The following is a 21,866-nucleotide window of genomic DNA, read 5'->3' on the forward strand; positions in this document are numbered from 1 at the left end:
TAAAGAAGGGTCTACCCTATAACATATATATAAAATGAAAAAGGTTTTTTGCAAATGAAGCTTTAAGGACAAATAAATCACCTAATTTGCATATTTATTAATTTTGGACCAATAAACTTGTTTGTAAGCCTGCCGATAAGAGAAGAATACTGTTATGTTTATTTTTAAAGAAGATATGTGTCTTTAGGTAGGGTGGGGGGTCCAATATGGGTCGACTTTCAGGTCCCCTGTCTCCTGAATGGTTGGTCATACTGGTTAATCAAATGTCATTCTAAGACAAATATAGGGTAACATGCATTTAAAAATGTGATCAAATCTAAAAGGGTGAGGTCAGAAAGTGATAACCTTAGAAATGTGTCCTACATTTTTGTAATTAATTGCATCTTACAGCACACGTTACAACATGCTGCCATGCTTCCAACAGTTAATATTCTAAAGTTGTTTTAAATATTACATGGGACCAGAGCCATCATATACAGTGCAGTCCATAAGTATTTGGGCAGTGGCACAATTTCTGCTCTTTTGCCTCTGTGCACCAGCACATTGGATTTGATTTGAAGTGCAGACTGTCACCTTTAATTTGAGGATATTCACATGAGTATTGATCAGTCAAGGAATTACATCCCCCTTTATACATAGTACCAAAAGTAATTGGACAGTTGACTTCTCAGCGCCCCAGTTGGTGGGCTCCAAAAAAAAAGGTGGAAAATACTACAGGCACTGTATTTTATGCTGTGTTTTCAGTACTGCACTTGAAAAATTCACAAAGTGTTTTACCTTAAACTGGAAATGTAATTTCCTCTGCATTCTTTCATTCCTAAGTAATAAATTACACAAGATATCAACAGGGAAGGGAAACAATCAGTCTTATTCTGAGAACTCAAGCTCTCACCAAACTGAAAAATGAAATCCTACCAAGCGTGACCATGAGCACACTGTGTGTCATTCATATGGGAAGCAGCAATGTCTATTATGACACAACTCATGATATACTACTCCTTGTATTGAGTGTGACTGTACAGCCTGCATTATCTACATTGTATTTAATTCCTTTCACTTCCCTCACCACCACATGGGCATCATTAGTTATGCAGTTTTACACATAATGTCAATGTAGGCAGCCCAGTCTTGCACTATTAAGTAGATTAAAAATTAGTTGGAAAGTTGGTGGATTTAATAAAATTGTGAATAGTGGTTACAAGCAAACGCAATTATAGTTTTAATTTTTTACTCGTAAATTAGTAATGTTGCATGCAACATTTGTCTAATGATTTATTTTGTATGTAATGAAAGCTACGTACGCTTGCCTGTATTTTGAATTCATGTGTCAACGAATAAGCACCTCCGTGAAGTGAACCACAGCTACACATTTAAAGATAAGTATAATATGCACCCGCTGAAATAGCCAAAGATTGCTTGCTAGAACTAGCTTGTCAATTACTAGAATGTGAACAGCCTGATCAGTGTCTGATCAATTTGTGTGTTTTGTCACTGGTGGTAAAAGCACATTTATTTTAACCTGAGGGTTCAGCTCCAGAAAAAAAGAATCGGATATCGTTTAGTAATTTTCTGTAAACATTTACAACTCCGTCTCAGTTAACCATTTATGCGTTTAATCGTTCACACCCCTAGCTTCCATACAGTGTGCCCAGACAGTTAGACAGAGAAGCAACCAAATGTAGCACACTCAAAACTGGTGAACCTACCTTATCACATGACAAAGACAATTAAATCACTCCCATCAAGGTTGAGGTTGTTGTTTTTTATATTCCTTAAACTATGTAAACAAGCATCTATTTTGTGTCTACCAACCATTAAAGTTAACCAAGTATGATCAATTATTTTTGATATAACCCATTCTTTTAACTTGACTGTGTTTTGATATTAAAATAGTTCCAAAGAGGAGTTTGAGCTATGGACCAATTAGTAACCTGGATTATAGTTAAATCCCAACAGCATTACTGGGTCCACATCAGGAAGTGTTACTGCACTTGCACCAGGTGGACACTTCAGTATTGCCCAGTAAAATGTAAGACTATTAAGTAGTTTTAGGCAAATTAACTGTTCATTCCATCTCCATGGTATCTCCATGGTATCTCCATGGTATCTCCATGGTATCTCAGTAGAACATTGTTTATTCCCCGTTTTATGACTGATGAGCTCCACAGCTGGGTGTCTGAAATATCAGTGCGCTGGTAGACGAACTGCAGTATCATGGGAAGGCACACTGCGCTGTCCATACTGATACTGCAGCACATCCTCTGACAGGAAAGGTGGTACGAAGAAGATACAGTATTTCTCCATAGTTGTGGTGGGAAGGAACAGGCACGTGGTACAACTGCAAATGTAAGTATGGCTTGTTTTAAGCCTTTAAGAATGGGGTCGCAGGCCACTGTACAACTGAGGAAGAACTGAGTGGTTCCCAAATTACATTCATCCACCCATTGCAGGGCACGAGATTGTGATCTCACAACAGTTTACAAAGAGGAATGGAGCATTTATCTAAACTTTGCAGGCTTCTTTGACAAACACGGCAATTGTCTGGCTGAATCAGTCTAATTAGGCTTTTTTGTTTTCCTTTTTGACCTTCACCTTTCTCAATTCAAAAGTGCCACGTGCCAGCTGTCCTGCTCTGTTGAGCTGAAACAGGGCCATTTGCCTCTGATAGTCCACTGTGTGTTATGGAGCTGGTCAATGTGAATTGTAGGATCAGGCAATGTAAGTCGCCTTTGGAATGACTGGCTGACATGACTGGCTCAGAAATGATGAAAAAAAAGTGGATACATTAGAACTATACAATACATTTGTGAATTTCTGTTAAAGTTCACCCAAAGAGCTCTGCCCCTGGCAATGAAACAATGATTAGCCTGTTACCTTTTCTCTCAGATCAGAAAAAAAGACTGAAAATGCTATCGGAAAAGTGAATATACACTGTAGCCTGGGGAAATAAGAAATAAAGTCCCCTCCAAAAGTATTGGAAAGGTACATTCCTTTGTTTTTACACTGAAGACAATTGAATTTGAGGTCCAAATATGTACATGAGATGACAGTATTTCCCAGTATTTTTATCTAGGATTTGTTAAACAACTCAGAAGATATCATACTTTGTATCAGGCCACCCAATATTTAGGTGAGCAAAATTGGAATTGGAACATGTGACTGACAGGTGTTTCTTGTTGCACAGATGTGTCCTGTTAGATTGATTGGTTAAACAAAAATAGTAACAATAAAAAGAGAATGTCTACTCTTGGTTTTAGCCTTGGGTTTTGCCGACTGAATTTGTGTTAGAAAAGATAAACCAACATGAATATCAGAGAGCTGTCTTTGGGAGAAAAGCAAGCCATTGTGAAACTTAGAAAAGAGGGGAAATCGATCAAAGCCATTGCACAACCATTGGGGTTAGCTTGTACCACAACCTGGAATGTCCTTAAAAAGAAAGAAATCACTGGCATAGTGAGGAACAGACATCAAACAGGTCAAACAAGGAAAACAACAGCAGTTGAGGAGCGCAGGTATCTCAATCAACTGTTCAAAGAAGACTTAGAGACCAGCAATATAGAGGCTATACCACAAGATACAAAACACTCATCAGTGGTAAGAATCGGAAGGCGAAGTGAAGATGAGCCACAAAAAAAAGTCCTGGAACAACATTTTATGGACTGATGAGACCAAGATTAACCTCTACTAAAGTGATGGAAAGGCCAACATGATCCAAAACAGCTCATCGGTGAAGCACGGTGGAGGAAGTGTCATGGCTGTTTCTGGAGTGGGCTCACTAATCTTTATTGATGATGTAGCTCATGATGGTAGCAGCAGGATAAATTCAGAAGTCTACGAAAACCTAAAAATGCATCCAAATTAGTTGGGAGGAACTTCATCATGCAGCAAGACAATGGTCAAAAACACACTGCCAACACAACAAAGAACTTAATTAGGGAGAAAAAGTGGAAGGTTTTAGACTGGCCAAGTCAATCACCAGACCGTAACCCAATTGAGCATGCATTTCACCTCCTGAAGAGGAGATTGAAGGGAAAAAACCCTCCGAAACAATCAACAACTGAAAGAGGTGGTAGTAAAAGCCTGGAAAAGCATCACGAAAGAAGAATACAACAGTTTGTTGATGTCAATGGATCATAGGCTTGATGCAGTTATTGCAAGCAAGGGATATGCTACCAAATATTAAGTGTTATTTACTTTCATCTACTTAAGATACTCTCTGTTCCAATACTTTTGCTCACCTAAAAATTGGGTGGTCTGATACCAAAGGTGCTATGTTCTATGTAGTTTAACACATCTAGGTCTAAATACCAGGAAATAAAAGCTGACATTCTGAACTTTTGTCTCGTGTTCATCTTTTTATTTCAGCCCCAAATATACCTATTCAGTGTATAGCAAAAACAAAAGGATTGGCCTGTTCCAATACTTTTGGAGGCGACTGTATATTTCCCAAAATATTGGTGTTTTTCTTTTATTTAGGTAATGCCCACATGTTAAACAATGTTAACCAATTTCAACAGCTGTTGGTCAAGCTATGGTACAAGCTACGGTGGCGCCTTACAGTTCTTTAAAATATTTTTCAAACAAGTCATTAAAATGATTTTCAGACCTATGCTCAGTGTTGGGAAGGAACAGTTTGTAGAAATTGTGTTACAGTACAAAAATGATGAAACTGTAAACCACTCCAAAGCCGTCAACATGAAAGTGTTCTATTAAACCATCAGACAATTACACTAACCTGGGACAACATTATGTACCAAAGGTGTAATACCAAGGACAAAATAAGTGCAGTGATAACAAGCCACTTATTTTTGGCTTACTTTGCAGCCATAAAGGTAATAGTGATGCCAATACACAAAAACATGCAGGCATTTGTGTTTTGGGGGCAACACAGTAATTTCTCCATGTTGAGAGCTAAACCTGAGGGGGCTGCAGGCTTAACTATTGCAGTGCAAAGACTGTTCCTGAAATTCTCAGTCATTGATTTACTGCAAGAGGAAAAAAACCTATCCAAACCACTGGTGAGTCATCAGCTCTCCATGTCTTCCCAAAGGTTAATGGAAGGATAACTTGAGGAGATTAATAACTGCAATTATGAACAGCAATTTCTGGGCTGGTTCAAAATACCATGTAACTGAAGTGGGGGGGAAGATCCAGTGGACGGTTACAGAGAATGGTAGGATTTGTTCTAAAGGACAGGAAACTGAGAAGTACACTTCTATAAACATGACACAGCCTTTGCTGCAGGCTACAATACAAGATGTGAATATCATTTCCACAGGAATGCATAAAAGGAAAGGTATTCACTAAAATGGCTGGCCCTCCATTTAGCAGGCAATTCATTGGTAAAGCACCTTTACGTTGCAACATTTTGAGACATGTGTATCAGTGGGAAGCACCTGCTGAAAGAACCGGCACTCTGTCTGTGGTCCATCGTTCCATGACAAATCATCAGGTCGGGGGGGGGGCACCCAAAAATGAACTTTTGAATTTTGGATTCGATTTTTGAGACTCATGTCTTTAGCATTAATGCAGGGGAAAACCGGAAGACGTACTCTGAAACAAATATGTCTGCTTTCAGAGTATCAATTGAGATTTCCATAATACTGCTCTGAAAAAAAGTTTTCATTCAGATTATTATTATTATTATTATTATTATTATTATTATTAGATGGCTTACTACATCAGACCACTGATCATATAGATCATATTGTGTCCTCAAAGTAATTATCTTCATAATAAACAACATTAGACACATTACTCATATTATAACAAGCTGACAGTTGTCTGTTGTCTTTGCATGTCTTGTAATACAGTACAGTAGCTATTGTAAACTCATGACATAAGTACAATTCAGGGAATAACTTCTCATTAATGCTGAACTGCCAACTTGGTGCTTGCCCAAACAGAAACCCCAGGGATAAGCACCAGAACAGAGAAACTTGCAGTCTCAATATGTTTGCATTGGATGGTTCTACCACTGAAAATAGCTAAGTAGCTAACAATCCATGAGGATTGTCTCCTGCTTAGTCTAATCAACTGTGCACATCCCTTGTGCAAACTGATACGATCACTGTTTTTGTCGCTGTACTTTGACACAAGCAATGCACACCGTAAAGAGTGCCAGGCCCCCAAGCATAGAAATTGTATTGAGATATCTAAATACCCTTAAACTAGAGATGACGGTGAGCACTATAACCACTTATTCATTCCTTCATTTAAAATGTAATCTGCTGGAGAACAAAGCCAAAACAACAAAAAATGTATCACTGTAATACACTATAATACACACTGTAGTATACCGAGGATGAAAAAGCTTGTTAAATGGTATGGCATACACTGCCTGAATAAAAAGTTACCCTGGCCCTGCAATTAGAGCAGTCTAGAACTGGTACTAGCAGGCACTGGATCAGCTGAATCGAGTTAACCAATACCAACAGTACCTGCAGTGGAGCCTATACTTTCTAGACTTGTTATGTAGAGCTCATGTTAATACACATGCAATACCCCCTCTCTATGACTCAGCAGAAAGCAACTGTGTGAGGCCTTTAAAGATGCAGGTCCTAGCTACCCCCACCTTTGCACTCTCCCGGCATTTCTTTCTTGTCGAACCATGTGAGCAGAAGCGAGGAAATAAAGAAAGAGGACACTCTGTCCCAGTTCTATTTTGTACTTACCTGTACAAAAGCTGTGTATTCCAGTAGAATCTAAAGCAAATTTCACCCTTAGCCACTTGTTTTCAGTGCTTGTTTCTAAAAACAGAGTGAGGCATCTTTAGCGACACCTGAATTTGCATTCAAAGATTGTGTCTTTCTAAGTAAACAAATTGAGGGCACCTTCTTTTACATAATCTAGACCCTCCTACGGGCCTCTGATCACTTGCTTACAAAAATAATTAAATTTAACATAGGAGCCAAGCAATAAATGTGTTCTGTTCATGTGTATTAGTGTTTCATAAGCATGTTCTGGGACTGTCCTGTTCTAAAAATGAGATGCTTTTCCTGGTTGTTTCCTGGGTGTCAGGATGTTGTTGTGCGCCCAGGTTTTCTCGTTTCCAGAGATGACACCAAATCTCAGCCTTACACAAAAACAGCCTATATTCTTCTCTGAATTCGATTCTGAAAGACAGGGATGACCTTAAAATAAGGGCCACATTTGAAATATGTAGTTTAGCGTTCTTTATATATACACTATTATACGGTCACCATTGTCTTCCCCTATCATGTTTTTTTTTTTTTTTTTTTGGTTTAGACTTGGAGTCAGACTTTAAGCACAGCCACCATGCATTTTTTACTTTCTAAATCATACCAAAATTGAACCCCTTTCCAATCCCACAGCTGCCAATAACTCTCAAAATTGGTCAAGCACACCAAGAACTAGCCCCAAGTCATTTCTCTCAAACATCAGGGATGTCAATGCATATGCATGCATCTGCAACAATGCTGCAGTCAGATCTCTGTGGCAACACTGATGTCTCCTGTGTCTGCAATAGTGATATCTCAGCAGTTCTCACCTATAATTGCGTTTTCAAACACAGTTGTCCTGCATTATTATTCTACCACTCGGTTTACCACCACTTATGAGCTAAAGCATGTGAGAAAACCCAATATTTGAAAGGCATTCTGTACATGCCATTCTTCTGGAGAAAGTAATCCACAACAACACCCTTGAGGAATCTAAATGAGAGAAATCACAAGCTGCACTTCAGATAAAGTGTGTTTCTGTACTGAAGTAGAGAATGCATGGAATGGTTGCTCCATAAGATTTTAACAGCTTATTTACAAGGGGGCATGCAGTCCTCAAAACCCAGCCTTGTTCAAACATATCAACAAAAACACCTCCACTGAACATTAGCAAGGTAAAAAAAATCTGAGATTGTGGTAACCAGTGGATTACCAAAGAAAGATTTGACCAAAATTCCAAGGAGAATCCACTATAATCCACTGTAAATTAAACAGTACATACGTGAAAAAAGAGACATAAACAATTATTTCCTGAGAATCTGTGATAACACAATCAAGCCAAGACTATACAAGATCAATGCAATCAAGCGCCTTATACAAATTCTATCCTGTTTTATCTGAAAAAGAATCACTTATATCCATTTCTATAAAAAAAAAAAAAAAACTAGTGGAGTCATAGGTCAGCATTGTGGACAGAAAGTCATGGGTACCCAATCTGTTCCGGCCCGTTCCGAAGCCCTGTCAGCGTTTCAAAGACAAAGTGGATTAAAATCCAATTTGCACATGCAAGGAGCCAGGTTTCCTAATTAGTGTGGTAACAAGACACAGCCTTCAAAACAATGACCTCAGAGTGTATGACCACAACTCCCATCCTTCAGAACCTTAGCAGAGCACCTGTCTTAACAAAGCAGTCTTATGTTTCCTGAGCTTCTGGAAAAACGAGCAGCTAACTGCTTGCAATCAGTGAACACAAAAAGCATGGATTCCACCAACTACCAGGCAATTTTGGCTGACAATCTGGTTGCCTCTACCACAAGCCCAAGACTTGGCTGTAGGTGGAGAAAAGACCACCAGCCCTGAGCCCCCAAATAGCAAGGAAGACAGAGGTAAATATTTTTTAATAAAATACAAAATAATAATTTTAAAAAAAACCTCCATAGTGGGGAGAAAAAAAGATGACAAGAAAAAAGAAAAGAAAAAAAAAAACGAATTGATGAGTAGACATCTCGGGAGGAATAAACTGCCCTAGCATTCATGTTATAGAAAAATAAAAACATCTGAAAACTAGCCCAAAGATTGTGTTCCATCTCCACATAATGTTAATGAAAAGGGTCATGCATTGGATAATTGCTATTTTACAGGCAAATGGTAAATGGTTGGCATTTATATAGCGCTTTTATCCATGCTTCTCATTCACCCATTCATACACACACTCACACGCCAATGGCGATTGGCTGCCATGCAAAGCACCAACCAGCTTGTCAGGAGCATTTAGGGGTTAGGTGTCTTGCTCAGGGACACTTAGACACAGCCTGGGCGGGGGATCGAACCGGCAACCCTCCGATTGCCAGACAACTGCTCTTACCTGAGCCAATGTCGCTTGAGCAGATTAATAATGTTTTTCCTAAAGAGAATTGGTGGACTATTGCTACTACTGCCAAGGCTAGTGTTTGGTAGGTGGTTGCTAAGGTGTTGCTAGGTGGTTGCTAAGGTGGTTGCTAGGTGTTGCTAAGAAAGAAAGAGTTTTCATCACAATTGAAAGTATTCGGTCATGTACTACAGTGGTCCTTGGTGGTCTTGCAGCCTTGCTTAGCTCACTAGTTTTTTCTCGCTTCATTATAATGTATCAAATAGTTTATTTTGACACACCCAACTGATACATAGAATCAACTCTAGACTCTGTTAGCTTCTGCTTGCATGAACTACACACAGTTGGCTAAGAAACAGCTGAGCAGCCAACTGTCCAATTACTTTTGGTCCCCTGAAATAGAAGGGACTCCCAATTGTGAGCACCCAATTGTTTCACTGTTCAAATACTGTACAGTGCAAACCGTATAAAGTATTTGAACAGTGGTATCATTCCTGTTATTGTGGCTCTGTACGCAAGCACATCGATTAGAAATGAAACTATGAATATGAGGTTAAAGTGCAGAGGACCACCTTTAATTTGATGTACATCCATATCGAGTGATCCGTGAAGGAATTATATGTCTTTTTTATACATTGTCCCCCCCATTTCAGGGGACCAAATGTAATTGGACAGATTGCTTCTCAGCTGTTACAGATTAGTCACATTTGATTGCTACCTTAGTGCAGGTCAAGCTTTCAGGGTCTAGTCTTGATTCTTGCCTTTTCATTTCCTTTGAAGTCTATCATTGCCATTTGTCAACAAGAGTTGTGCCAATGAAAGACAACGAAGCGATCATGAGGCTGAGAAATAAGAGACATACAGTCATATACATTGGTAAGCCAAATAAACGGCAAACGGTTTGAAACATCATTAAAAAGAAAGAAAGGCATTTGCTTGAACTTTAGCAGGTAAGATGCTTCTGTACACTTCAGAATTCCTTCTGCTGCTGCTATCAGCAGTTATATTATCAATGAAGGCCAGTGAGCCAGCACCTGCAACAGCCATGCCGAAACTATAACATCACTACCACTGTGTTTCACAGGTGAGGAGGGGTGCTTTGGTTCTTGGGCGGTTCACTTTAGCCTCCAAAGTTTGCTCCTGCGATCACTCTGATACAACTCAATCTCAATCTCATCTGTCGACAAGACCTTTTCCCATAACTATGCAGGCTGTTTAAGGTACTTTTTGTAACCTGACCATCCTATTTTTGCAGTTAACTATGTGGTTTGCATCTTGCAGTGTAGCCTCTGTAGGTCTTCTGTGGACAGGAGCCAGTGTCAAATCCATGCCGGCCTCCTTAACAGTGTTTCTGATCTGTCAGACAGGTATTTGCGGGTTTTTCTTCCTAATTGTGATGAATTATTAATTAATTCCTTGCATTCACATCGTGCTTTTCTCACTAGCCGGTGACTGAAAGGGCTTTACTGTGATGAGGGGAAACTCACCACAACAACCACCATGTGCACCCAACTGGGTCATGCAACTGCAGCCATTTTGCCCACCACAAACCAGCTGAGGAGAGGGAGAGAACAATTTATTGCCCATGAATCAGGAGATGATCAGGTGGCAGGTTGGGAATTTAGTCAGGATGCTGGCGAACCCCCTACTCTAAGCAAAGAGTGTCATGGGATCTTTAATGACTACAGTGAGTCAGAACCTCTGTTTGACGTCTCATCTGAAAGGAGTCATCTCCTACAGCAGTGTCCACATCACAGCACTGGGGCATTGGGATTTATTTGACCAACATCCAGCAGCAACTTAGTTTTCCCAGGAGGTCTCACATCAAAGTTACTAACCAAACCCAAACCTGCTTATCTTCAGCCATTTGGCAGGAGCAGATTGCCGGATGGTATGGCTGCTGGTGAAAAGTCTTCAGTCATCAACTGTAGAGGTCTTCCTTAGCCTACCCGCCCCTTTGCAGTTACTGAGCTCACCAGTGCTCTCTTTGTTGTTAATAATGTTCCAAAGGATGGGTTTATAAACTACAACCCTGCAATAACATCCCTCTCTATGTAGTTATTGCTGACACAGTCTGAGACGTCGTGCATTGACATTCTCAGTCACCTAAGGAAGAGTTGCTCTTCTTTTTTCCCCTCACATATCACTGTAATGCACAAACATCAAGGCCATTAAATGTGCACTTTCAACCACACTTTTCAACCATATTTACTGACATCTTTCCCATAAATCTGAATCCAGATGTCACTTTAGTCACAGTTCCTATTGAAACACTGAGCAGTCGTTGTGACTGAAGCTCCTGCAATCCATGCCCCAAAAACTAACCCTCTTTCAAAGTCACTGTGCCATCTCTTGCCATCTTGATCAAAAATCAAGGTCATCTGGGCCAGCTCAGCATTTTTATACAGGCCACAGAGCATGGCAGGATGATAATTTGCGTAACTGTATCATGCAGCACACCTGTATGGAAGCACTTACATTCATTAGGTTTCTACATTAAATTATTTCTGTACAGTATGTTGGTCAACTGCTCAACAAAGGTATCATCTTGATTATCCACTTGAAATGTCACACATTTTATACTCTCAAAAGAATAAATGATAACGTTAAACCAAAGAACACAAGTTCATATTACTGGTCAATAACTAGTACCAAAAGTAAATAGCTTTCATAGCTTTGTGACCTCCCTTACAACGGCGACATAGACTGTAACATGTTGACAGATGGGAAATGAAAACAGCTGTACTGCAAGCTCAGTACAGCATAGATGAGAAGCACATGCAAACACCGCAGCTCATAGATCTGATTGGAATCAGAAACGTCACTTTAATTTTTATTACCTTTGAAACAAAATGAAACAAAAAAAGAAAACATGAGATGGCTTTTAAGGGGGAAATTACAATGAGAAATGATACTTCAAGTGTCAAATAACTGGATAGGATTTTGCGATTGCGGACCTTGGCTGGGAGTTAATATCTAAATCAATTGTAAAATTAAAGCGCAAGCTAGTGTGGAAAAACTGGTTGCTTGTTACATTTCCAGGCAAATGAGCAACCAGATTTCTTTAAACCAAACGAAAAAAAAACACGTGACTTCCTTTTTTTCCACTTAAAGTTGTGTATTAGCAGGCAACTATATCTACAGGTAGCCTATGTTGTTCCATGGCATTTGGTCTTGAACCAGCTAAGCCTCCTGACTATGTCTGCAAGCTTTCATGTATTTAGTTGCTGCCACATGATTGGCTGATTAAATATTTGCATTAGCAATTGAATACACCAGACTAATTAGAAACAGTGTCCAATTACTTTTGGGCCCCTAAAATGGAGGGATTATGTAAAAAAAGGGATGTCATTCCTACATTGATCACACGATATGGCTGTAAATACTCCCAAATTAAAGATGACAGTCTGCACTTTAACCTCATATTCATTGTATATTTCAAATCAAATGTGCTGGAGTACAGAGCCAAACAAACAGAAATTATACCACTGTCCAAATACTTACAGACTGCACTGTAGTCCCCCATTTCAAGACACCATAATTTTTGGGCCATTTATCACAGATCTTCTCTGGTGATGCTTTTCCAGGTCTGTACTAAGCATTTTCAGCGTCTGCCTTTTCTGGGGGTTAGTTACCTTAATTCCCGTTTAGCATATGAAATGCATGTACAATTGGATTCAAATCGGATTAATTACTTAGGCAGTCAGTTATTGACTATAGTTTTCCAGTTTTGGCTTTGAAACACTCCTTTGTTGCTTTAGCAGTCTATCTTGCTACTAGATGAAGCATCATCCAGTGAGTTTGGAAGCACGTGGTTGAATTTTATCAGATAGGCTTCAGAATTAATTCTGCTGCTACCATCAGAAAATACACCATCAATAAAGAAAAGTGAGCCAGTACCTGTGGCAGCAGTACATGCTTAAACCATAAGACCACCACCACCATGTTTCAGAGATGAGGAAGGGGAGGGGTTATTTGGTTCTTGTGACCATTTTGAAATCTTATAAAATGTAGGCTAACAACAGGAAAATTCTTTTAAATTAATTTACCAGTCCCATTTCCACAGAAATCAATGCTATCTTGATGGCCATCTTGAAAACATTCAGAACTATTTCAATGTTTTCCTAATGTCAAAACTGATATTCAGAACAGATGACAACAAATGTGTTATGATAAAATTTGATCGGGAAATGGGTCATCAAACAATGGCCATTTCAGACGTGTCACAGCCATAATGAAATGGCGTCACATCCATAACACTGGCATCTCCTCATAGAAAATTAAGATGAAAATATAAATATTTTCAAAATTGCTATTTTCTGCTCAGCTAAATTACATGGATAGCAAACTTTCTGCATTAGACTTTAGAGTTTTTAGAAAGTGTATTATACCTGTCTTTTTGTGCCAGTTATTTGTCACATTATTATTGGCTTAACAATATTTTTTTAAGATTTTTTTTCCCTTCCCCTCAGCCAAGTGGGTGCTATGATAATATGTATTCATATTTTTCATCATGTAAGAAGAGTAATTTTTTGAGGGATTTTGTGTCCATCCATAACGATGGAATTGCCTAGAGATCAGTTCACGGGAACATATCATCCGCTTTTAACGATTTCCCTGCTGATCAGGGAAAGTTCAGGGTATGGTGTGAATGGCACGACCCGGGACATTCCCGGGACCATCATGTGGTGTGAATGGGTCAAACGTGGGTCGATCGCGATTCAATATCCGTGTATATCCTGGGTTTTCTGTGAGAAGTGGGTCTGCTCATTTACGTATGAACTGATAAATTAGTTGTTGAGCAAAAATGGTAATTCTTAATGTTTTTGTTTGTACGATATTACACGGATATATTGCATAGGCTGTGACATTTATTATACCAAAAAGGGAACCATGCTATAGGACTAAATTTAGTTTTTACATAATTTGTGACACAGAGAAACTCCTCTTTTTCGGCGCTTCGATGGCATAAGGACCTGCCTTTTGTGTTATTTGGCCGTCACTGAATGGGCTGTGCCATCAACGCGCTTTTTAAATTACAGACTTGTGCGAGTAATGAAGTAATAAACGCTACCGAAACTTGCAGCCTAAATCCGGCAAGAATCTTAAATTCGGTTTGACCAACAAAAACGTAAGTGTACAACTTTACTAAAACACTAAAACACTGAAATATGCCCATGCAATATATTCTCCGTTAAAAGTTTATTTAAAAATATATTTTGTCTTTTGGCAACTGGGCCAGTGGAAATGTACGTGAGCAAGTAGAACACTGTCCCGGCTAGGGCAGTCGAAAAATCCGTAATGTCGAGCCCTGCTTAAAATTATTGCCATCCCGCAATGTCATTTTCTGACCTTGGTTTGAAACCAGTAACTCCTTTCTACTAATAACTAGGTGGCTATCTCGCTAACCCTAGCAAGGCGCTCATGCGATGAAAGCCTGACTACTTAGCTGGAGAAATGCCCTATGACTAGTACATTGCTACAGTGCAGCCATTAGCTAAGCCAATATACCTAAACATTTTACTTTTGTGCTAGCGTGATATACCCATGTTGCTAGTGCCAACATAAGCCAACATCTCTTCTGAAAAGGAAATTAATGTTGGCTAGTCTACATGAAACACTGATGATGGTAGAAAAAAAGCTAGTAACGTTATTTCTGTCGGCATGGTCACGAAGTACACAGCTAATTACATACATTGTTTAAGGTCGCACGTCAACACTTTACACCAGCACACATTATTAGCTACATTATCAAATGCCAGCTAGAATGTTTCCATCATTATTAAGCCACAGTTCAGTGATCAAAAATATGTCATGATGCACAATCGCCAGCAAACTAGGTTGTTCCCTTTTGCCGAGGCACTGGAACCCACCCAGCACAGACAGGTAACGTTAGGCTAGCCAACGTTATCGCCATTTATCGAATAATGTTCCGGTGGCTACTCAAAACTGTCTTGTATATCAATCATAAATGTACATGAACATCTACGACTGATTAGCAACATATTTCGCTTTACAATGCAATAGTTAAACGCCATTCGCTTCATACGAATGTCACAATCACCTGTCTCCCTTTGACCAGCTCTTACTCTTGTTGTGTGCCCAGCTATCGTTATAGCGAACTCAGGCTATATCATGGCCCCCGAGAAAGCTACTTACAGTTGCTACTTAGCTACCTACAGCTAACTTGGTTACTAAAAAATAGCTATGCATCGGAATTCATTTCACTTGCTAATGCTTTATTTATTTTCTGCACACAATAGTGGCTCACTAACGTTAAACTATGACTTACCACCCACTGTCGCAATCCTCACCTTTAGCTAGCTAGCGCAATACTAACGCAAAGCTAATTGAATTAGGTAGTTAGCATGCTAACTAGCAACCTACTACGGTTTGAGAGTGAAAAATAATAGCTAGTTACCCAACAAATAACATCACTATACGGGGCCGGCTTACCAGGGATTTGATGCGTTGGGCATGCCTTGGTGCAGGAAACAGATGCTCTACAATTTATCTGTCGCTAGACAGATATGACCGTTATTTTTGGTCAGTTACTGTACGACGTTGAACAGCTTCCTTCTATTTTGCGACCATTGCCACTTTCAAATAATCATGTTGTCACGCAGAGACGCAAGCCCCCAAAAGTGCTGTGTTTGCCTGTTTCTCGGATGCAGTTGGTCGGATGCTCCGCCGCGCTCCTCCCTGCAGCAAGACAAGTTTGGAACGAGCTAAGGCCCGGAGTGGATCACGCACGAGGCTGTCACGGGTTCGCAAGGAAAATAGGCAGTGGAGACTGTAGCGTCCTCACGGAGGAATCGGTAGGCTACCGATGAGCCCTTAGCAAACTTCATTATAGGCGATTTAGAATCATGATGCGAATAACTTGAAAATAACAAATGATAAATTACGACAGTAGGCAATTTTACGCACAGAATTTTAAGTGCACAAAACGGAAATGGCTCATTGTTCAATTACTAATCCCTATTTATTGAATGTCCATATAGTATCCTAAGCGAAATAGTTTGCTCGCAATACGCAAATTAGCAGTGAATTCGGACAGAAGTCGTCGTCTTTTGCAGTGTCATCACGTAGGCAACAAGCTGCTGCATATAATCACAAAACCGTTAACACGGTCTTAAACATGATTCCAAAGACGTTAAACCTATTTTTATCTTGTAATGCCCAGTCGATATGCAGTTTGCTTAACCATGCTGCGTTTTATTTAAATGACAGGCTACGTATTGGATAATAGGCTATCATATGAACGACTCAGTTATGATTAAATAATTCCCTGACAGGGTGGTGCACTTCGGACTCATCAGGGTATTATCCCGCTTATACCACGGCTAATTTACCAAAGTAATGTAGTTATGGACAATTTATTTTTAGACAGAAACAAATGTAGGCCTATTAATTCAAATGCAATGGGAACTGGAGAAGAATTGTCCTTGCTGCTGAGAAAAAAAACTTAAAGCAGCTGCTGCAACTAAAAGCAATCTGCATCGTCGAAGAAAATTCGCTATAGCTCAACATCGACAAAAGGAAATGACGAAAGGAAATATAACGTTAGACTATTAACTAATAGCTCGCAAAATAATAGTAAGCAATTTATAGAAATTTGACGCTGTATTCCAGACTTTGAACTGAAGCAGATAATTCACTTTAATTAAATTGTATTTGTATAGCTCTTTTTACAATGCAAGATTGTCATAAAGCAGCTTTACCAAGAGCTCACGCCTGAAACCCCCTCAGAGCAAGCCTAGCGCGAAAAGGCAAGGAAAAACGACTAGACTAACAGGAAGAAACCTTGAGCAGAACCAAGCTCAGAGGGGGAGCCTACCTGCTTCTGGTTGGCAATGGGCAAACAGTGACTGTAACAGTAGTGTTTATTTGTAATATATAAATTCATTAATTTAAGAAATTAAATAATTTATTATACAAATAATTAATTATGCTGATGACAAATATGGGTGATTATCTATAGCTCCATTATTGGCACAAGGAGGGCAGAAGTGGCAGGTTAGCTGAAGCTGGAGACAAGTTGTGGTGCCGGAGCCTGGAGCAGGTAGAGGAAAGCAGAAACAAGGCAATGATTAGTGGATGGTTTGTGGTAAAATTGAAAAAGAGAAGCAGGACAGCAGAAAAGAGGGAGAAAGAGATTCCATCCATCCATCCATTATCTTAACCCGCTTATCCTGAACAGGGTCGCAGGGGGGCTGGAGCCTATCCCAGCATACATTGGGCGAAAGGCAGGAATACACCCTGGACAGGTCGCCGTCCATCACAGGGCACACACACCATTCACTCACACACTCATACCTATGGGCAATTTAGACTCTCCAGTCAGCCTAACCTGCATGTCTTTGGACTGTGGGAGGAAACCGGAGTACCCGGAGGAAACCCACGCAGACACGAGGAGAACATGCAAACTCCGCACAGAGAGGCCCCGGCCGACGGGGATTCAAACCCAGGACCTCCTTGCTGTGAGGCGGCAGTGCTACCCACTGCACCATCCGTGCCTCCGGAAAGAGATTCCTGTGTGCAATAATGAAAACCCCCCGGCCGAATAACTCTATGGCAGCACAACTAGGGGACAAGAGGCAAGGAACCCTAAGAAGATCAACACCAGACCATGGCTAGATCCACTCAACACAGAGGGTCCATGCCATGATACAGCGACAGCAGTGACCAGTTAGTCCACCAGAGACTCTATGATTCATGCCAACACCAAGCCGTGTCCCTCACCTAAATCATTTGCTATATAGGTGTAGGGCAAGTGTGCCTTTCTACAGACCCCCAAAAGAAAACAGACTGTGTTTACCATGTTGACACAGGGTCAGCAAGGTTTGATGAAAACACAGTGCTGGTCAATACAGGATTGGATATATAAAGGGAAACATGGAATGGTTTGAGGAGACTCGCTAATACAACCTTGTGCCCACCATTTGCGTATAGCCATTCATATTACACCTTTCCACATTGTCATTCTATCTCTGCATTTGCACATTATTAAATACATTGTATTAATTTTATCCTGCATCCTTATTCACTTGCACCACAGGACACCTAGCAGTTAGACTCCTAACAGACATAGCTAACATAGGATACCTGCATCCTATAGTCACTCGCCTATACACGAGTGCCGTCATAAGATACATAATTGTATCATTGTTGGCTATATAGGCCAGAGGCGCATCTGCGTGTTCACAGATAGATAGCGATGGTATAGAGCCACACTATTGGCAGACATTTTCAGTTCCTTTTGTTGAACTGTTAGAACAGAGGCGCAATTAACCTGATCTTTGGAGTCAGATAAACAAGAGCATATTGAATGAATCCTGTTCCAGTAGCGCCTAGTAAGACTACACACATTTCGCCTCCCAGATACCAGCTTTGGGGGGTTCCTATAGTTGGTGACCTCCACATGATAAGTTTTCATCCATGTCAGATGTGTGACATCAGTGGGTAAGTCATTCCACTGGAGAGGGGCTGCTTGAGAGGAAAAGGCTCTGCCACCTACAGTACATCTACTAGCCGTGGCAACCGCAACGGTGAGGGGAGTGACGGCACCACCCAATGGATCCAGGCGCAACAGCTTGCCTTCCAGCTCCTGAACTGCCTTCTCGGCAACAATAATCTTGTTCATGTTCTTTGCGCACCCTAGCTCCAACCTGATCCTGTGCTGCTGCAGGAACCCATCGCTCAGCTGGTAACAAGTAGGGTGGCCCAGTTGTAGGCCATCCAGCACCTGGCGTGGGACGATGATGCACTCATGCGACGGGGCGAGGGGCACATCATGTTTAACCACAAGTAGGCCATCGGCTGCTACTGTAGCCACGTTTAGGTATCTTTTGACATCTCTAATATTTGTGAGTTTCCTGGACGGCCTTCTGCCCTGAATGAGGTGGACATGAGTATGCTGAAGGTCAGGACACTCAGATTGTACGGCCAGCTAGGCTGAACGGGTAGTGAAGGGCATGTGTACAGTGAAGGGAAACACAACCTACACCAACGTCAAATGGGTGACAGAGTCTGTTGTGCGTTGGATAAAGGCGCAGACCTGGCAACCATCCTTAACAAATGGTGGGGTGTTGCGGCTGGCAAAGAGGATGGCGGCGCCTGCAACATTTCTGACAGAGACCTGGTATCGGCTGATAATGGAGAGGAACATTGAAAGCTGTGGGCTTGCAGAGAACTCACTACAGCACAGTTTATCGTACACCTGGACGCATGGCTTGCTATCAGTGAGAACATGCATTTTCCTTTGATTGTATAATATATGGGCTGAAATTATTGGTGGCGGCAGCAATGGAGAGTTCTTCCACCTCACACAGTAGCCATGTTGTCTGGGACCCGCATAGATTGGCACTAAAGAAGCCAGCTAGGTGTAGCTTACCCTCCCATGTGATGTACAGGGTCCAGGCAGCAGTGCAGCAGGTGCAGCGGCACCGGGGCCCATGGTTTAGGAGGGCCCATGACTCTCCGTGTCTTATATCAGCTCATCCATTTTTTTACAGGTATTTATATTCTAACCACTCACCAGAAAATAACACAAAGACCATGTTTGCTTTAATAGTGATGTGTGTTTAAATATCCTTAAATGAGCAAACCTTGTCTCGGTCATGGTTATTAGCTACACTTTCTTTGTACAATATGTGATCATGCAAAATGTCTACTGTGTCTATTTTATAGAAAAAAGGATATAATGTATTAACTATTCAATTAAATAACTAGTTTGCAGGTCATTTGGTTATTATTTTCTGATATGCAAAGAGTGCTGCCAGGAAATATGTTGGCTGTTTCCACTGTCTTGATCATGTGTTGATAGCTAGTAAAATACATAAGAATTGCCATTTAGCTGCCTAGTGTGGGTCGCAGAAAAGAAAGGATAAAAAATGACCAGGAGGAAAAGGTGGCAAAACTACTTAAACTGGACAGCTTTTTGAAAAAATAATTGCTCAACTGTTTCCTTCGCAATCACTGCACCCGATGGCGGCAAAACCTTACAGGTAGGATAGCAAGCTAGATATAACATTAGCCTACTGTACTTTTTCAGGAGAAAATCCGGCTGCAATGATTCATTAACATTACTCAATGTCCATAAATGTACTTCACTCGCATTGCATTCAAATTAGCCAAGGAAGCTGTTGCTGAATTAGATTTGTTTGTTCAATTGCTGGACTGGTTTTCTGTTGTAAACTCAGCTTTCCCCCACTGTTAAGTCAGAGGGCTGCTTTTAAAAATCTTATGATACAGAAAGTATAAATTGTATGGCTTAACAACGAGGAAGCGACCAAATAGGTGTGTGGATAAATTTGGTCCGTTCAGTTTTATCAACTGCAGGTGGAGTTACATCCATAATAAGAAAAAGTACCTTAATAAACAGAATTATACTTTAAAAAAATAATAATGACAAGTTGAAAGATAAAACAAAAGCTACGAAATGAACAGATTTTCATACCTTAATTCATTTTATTGTAAAAAATGCATTCAGTGAATTAGGCATAAGAACACAGTGAATTTATTGTGTTGTGCTTTTCCTCAGATACTGACACGTGAGTAACCTATAGGCCTAAGCTGAAGTTATGTAAACATTCCAGCTATGGTTAATTGATTTGTTGATTGTTGATTTGATTCTATGACCATCCTTGTCCTTGTCATCAGTCCACATGACTGTCTCTGAGGACATTTCAGGAGCATCCGGGATAGCACTTTGTACACACCGATGAAGCATCTCATGCCATCTACTGTGTTGGGGGCCTCGCATGACGCCAAATCCAGCCGGGTATGGTGGTGGACCCAGGGTTCATGATTGTCTTAGATGCTGACAAGCAGAGGCCACATCTGTGGAATGCCTGCAGTGCCCACTTTCAGTTATGAAGCAGCTCCCGGGATGTATCACCACTGCAGTAGAAGTCATCAGCGATCTTAGTCACAAGGCCGTCCTTTAGTAGATCAACCAGGATGTGGCAGATGAGCTCCTCCAAGGCCGTCTCTGAGCCCGGCATGCCAAACGCGGACTGCGTGTACACTCGCATGCCCTTGAAGGGGGTCGCAACACCACAATACTTCATGGACTCGCATGCTCAGGATATGTGGTTGAATGGACTGGTCAAGTCTGTAACAATAATGTGCTACCAGAGTATGTGGTGCAGAGTAGAGTCTACATCGGGCAACAGAGAGGGTTGGGGGTTGCTGTAGCATCAGCAAAAGCAGTCACTAGATGTGCCCCCCGTTAGGCTTTTTCACTAGGAAGGAGGGGTTGAGGCACCACCACATCAATGTCCTCTGGCTGTGTGAACACACCAAGGTCCTCCAGTAGGTAAAACTTAACCTGAAGCTCCACAAGTTTCCCGTAGGTGTAGAGGGGGAGGTGTCCTTTCCACTGCGGGGCGTCAACTGAGCCCATGTTAACCTTGAATGGTCCGGCAGCGGCATTGCAAGCTTTAAAAATTAGGGTGAAAGACCACATCATAGTCTTTTAGTAGGGTCTTGAATTGGGCGACAGTCTTATGTGGCAGGAGGTCATCAGGGTCAATCTGTATTCTTGTTTGTCGACTGTCATTGGGTGTGGTATCACGTCGACTGTAGGGTCTGTGTCGGGCTCAAAATCAGGTGTGACCAGGCAGAAGTGTTTGTGGTGTTTTAGCCTCTGTGGCTCAACTGACAACTTTAGAATGCGTATCTTGCCCGCTACACTGGAGATAATGCACAGTTGAGGCCACGCCTGCGATGGTCTGGCCATCTGTGCAAATAGTTCATTGTATACACAGCATCTGTTGTAACATCGGCCATCAGCTGCATCTCCAGAAACTCAC

General features: G+C 40.9%; 1 protein-coding gene across 2 annotated transcripts in view; it reads right to left on the bottom strand.

Moving 5' to 3' along the window:
- The window catches only part of osbpl6 (oxysterol binding protein-like 6), a 64,066-nt gene extending 48,386 nt beyond the window's left edge, over nucleotides 1-15,680 (bottom strand). For both annotated transcript variants that reach the window (XM_061234270.1, XM_061234269.1), the window contains exon 1: nucleotides 15,505-15,680. The gene's annotated coding sequence lies outside the window, so the exon portion shown is untranslated. The remainder of the gene's footprint in view (nucleotides 1-15,504) is intronic.
- Between the last annotated feature and the right edge of the window lie 6,186 nt (nucleotides 15,681-21,866).

This window comes from Conger conger, chromosome 3 (genome assembly GCF_963514075.1).
Source record: "Conger conger chromosome 3, fConCon1.1, whole genome shotgun sequence".
NCBI classification, from domain to species: Eukaryota; Metazoa; Chordata; class Actinopteri; order Anguilliformes; family Congridae; genus Conger; species Conger conger.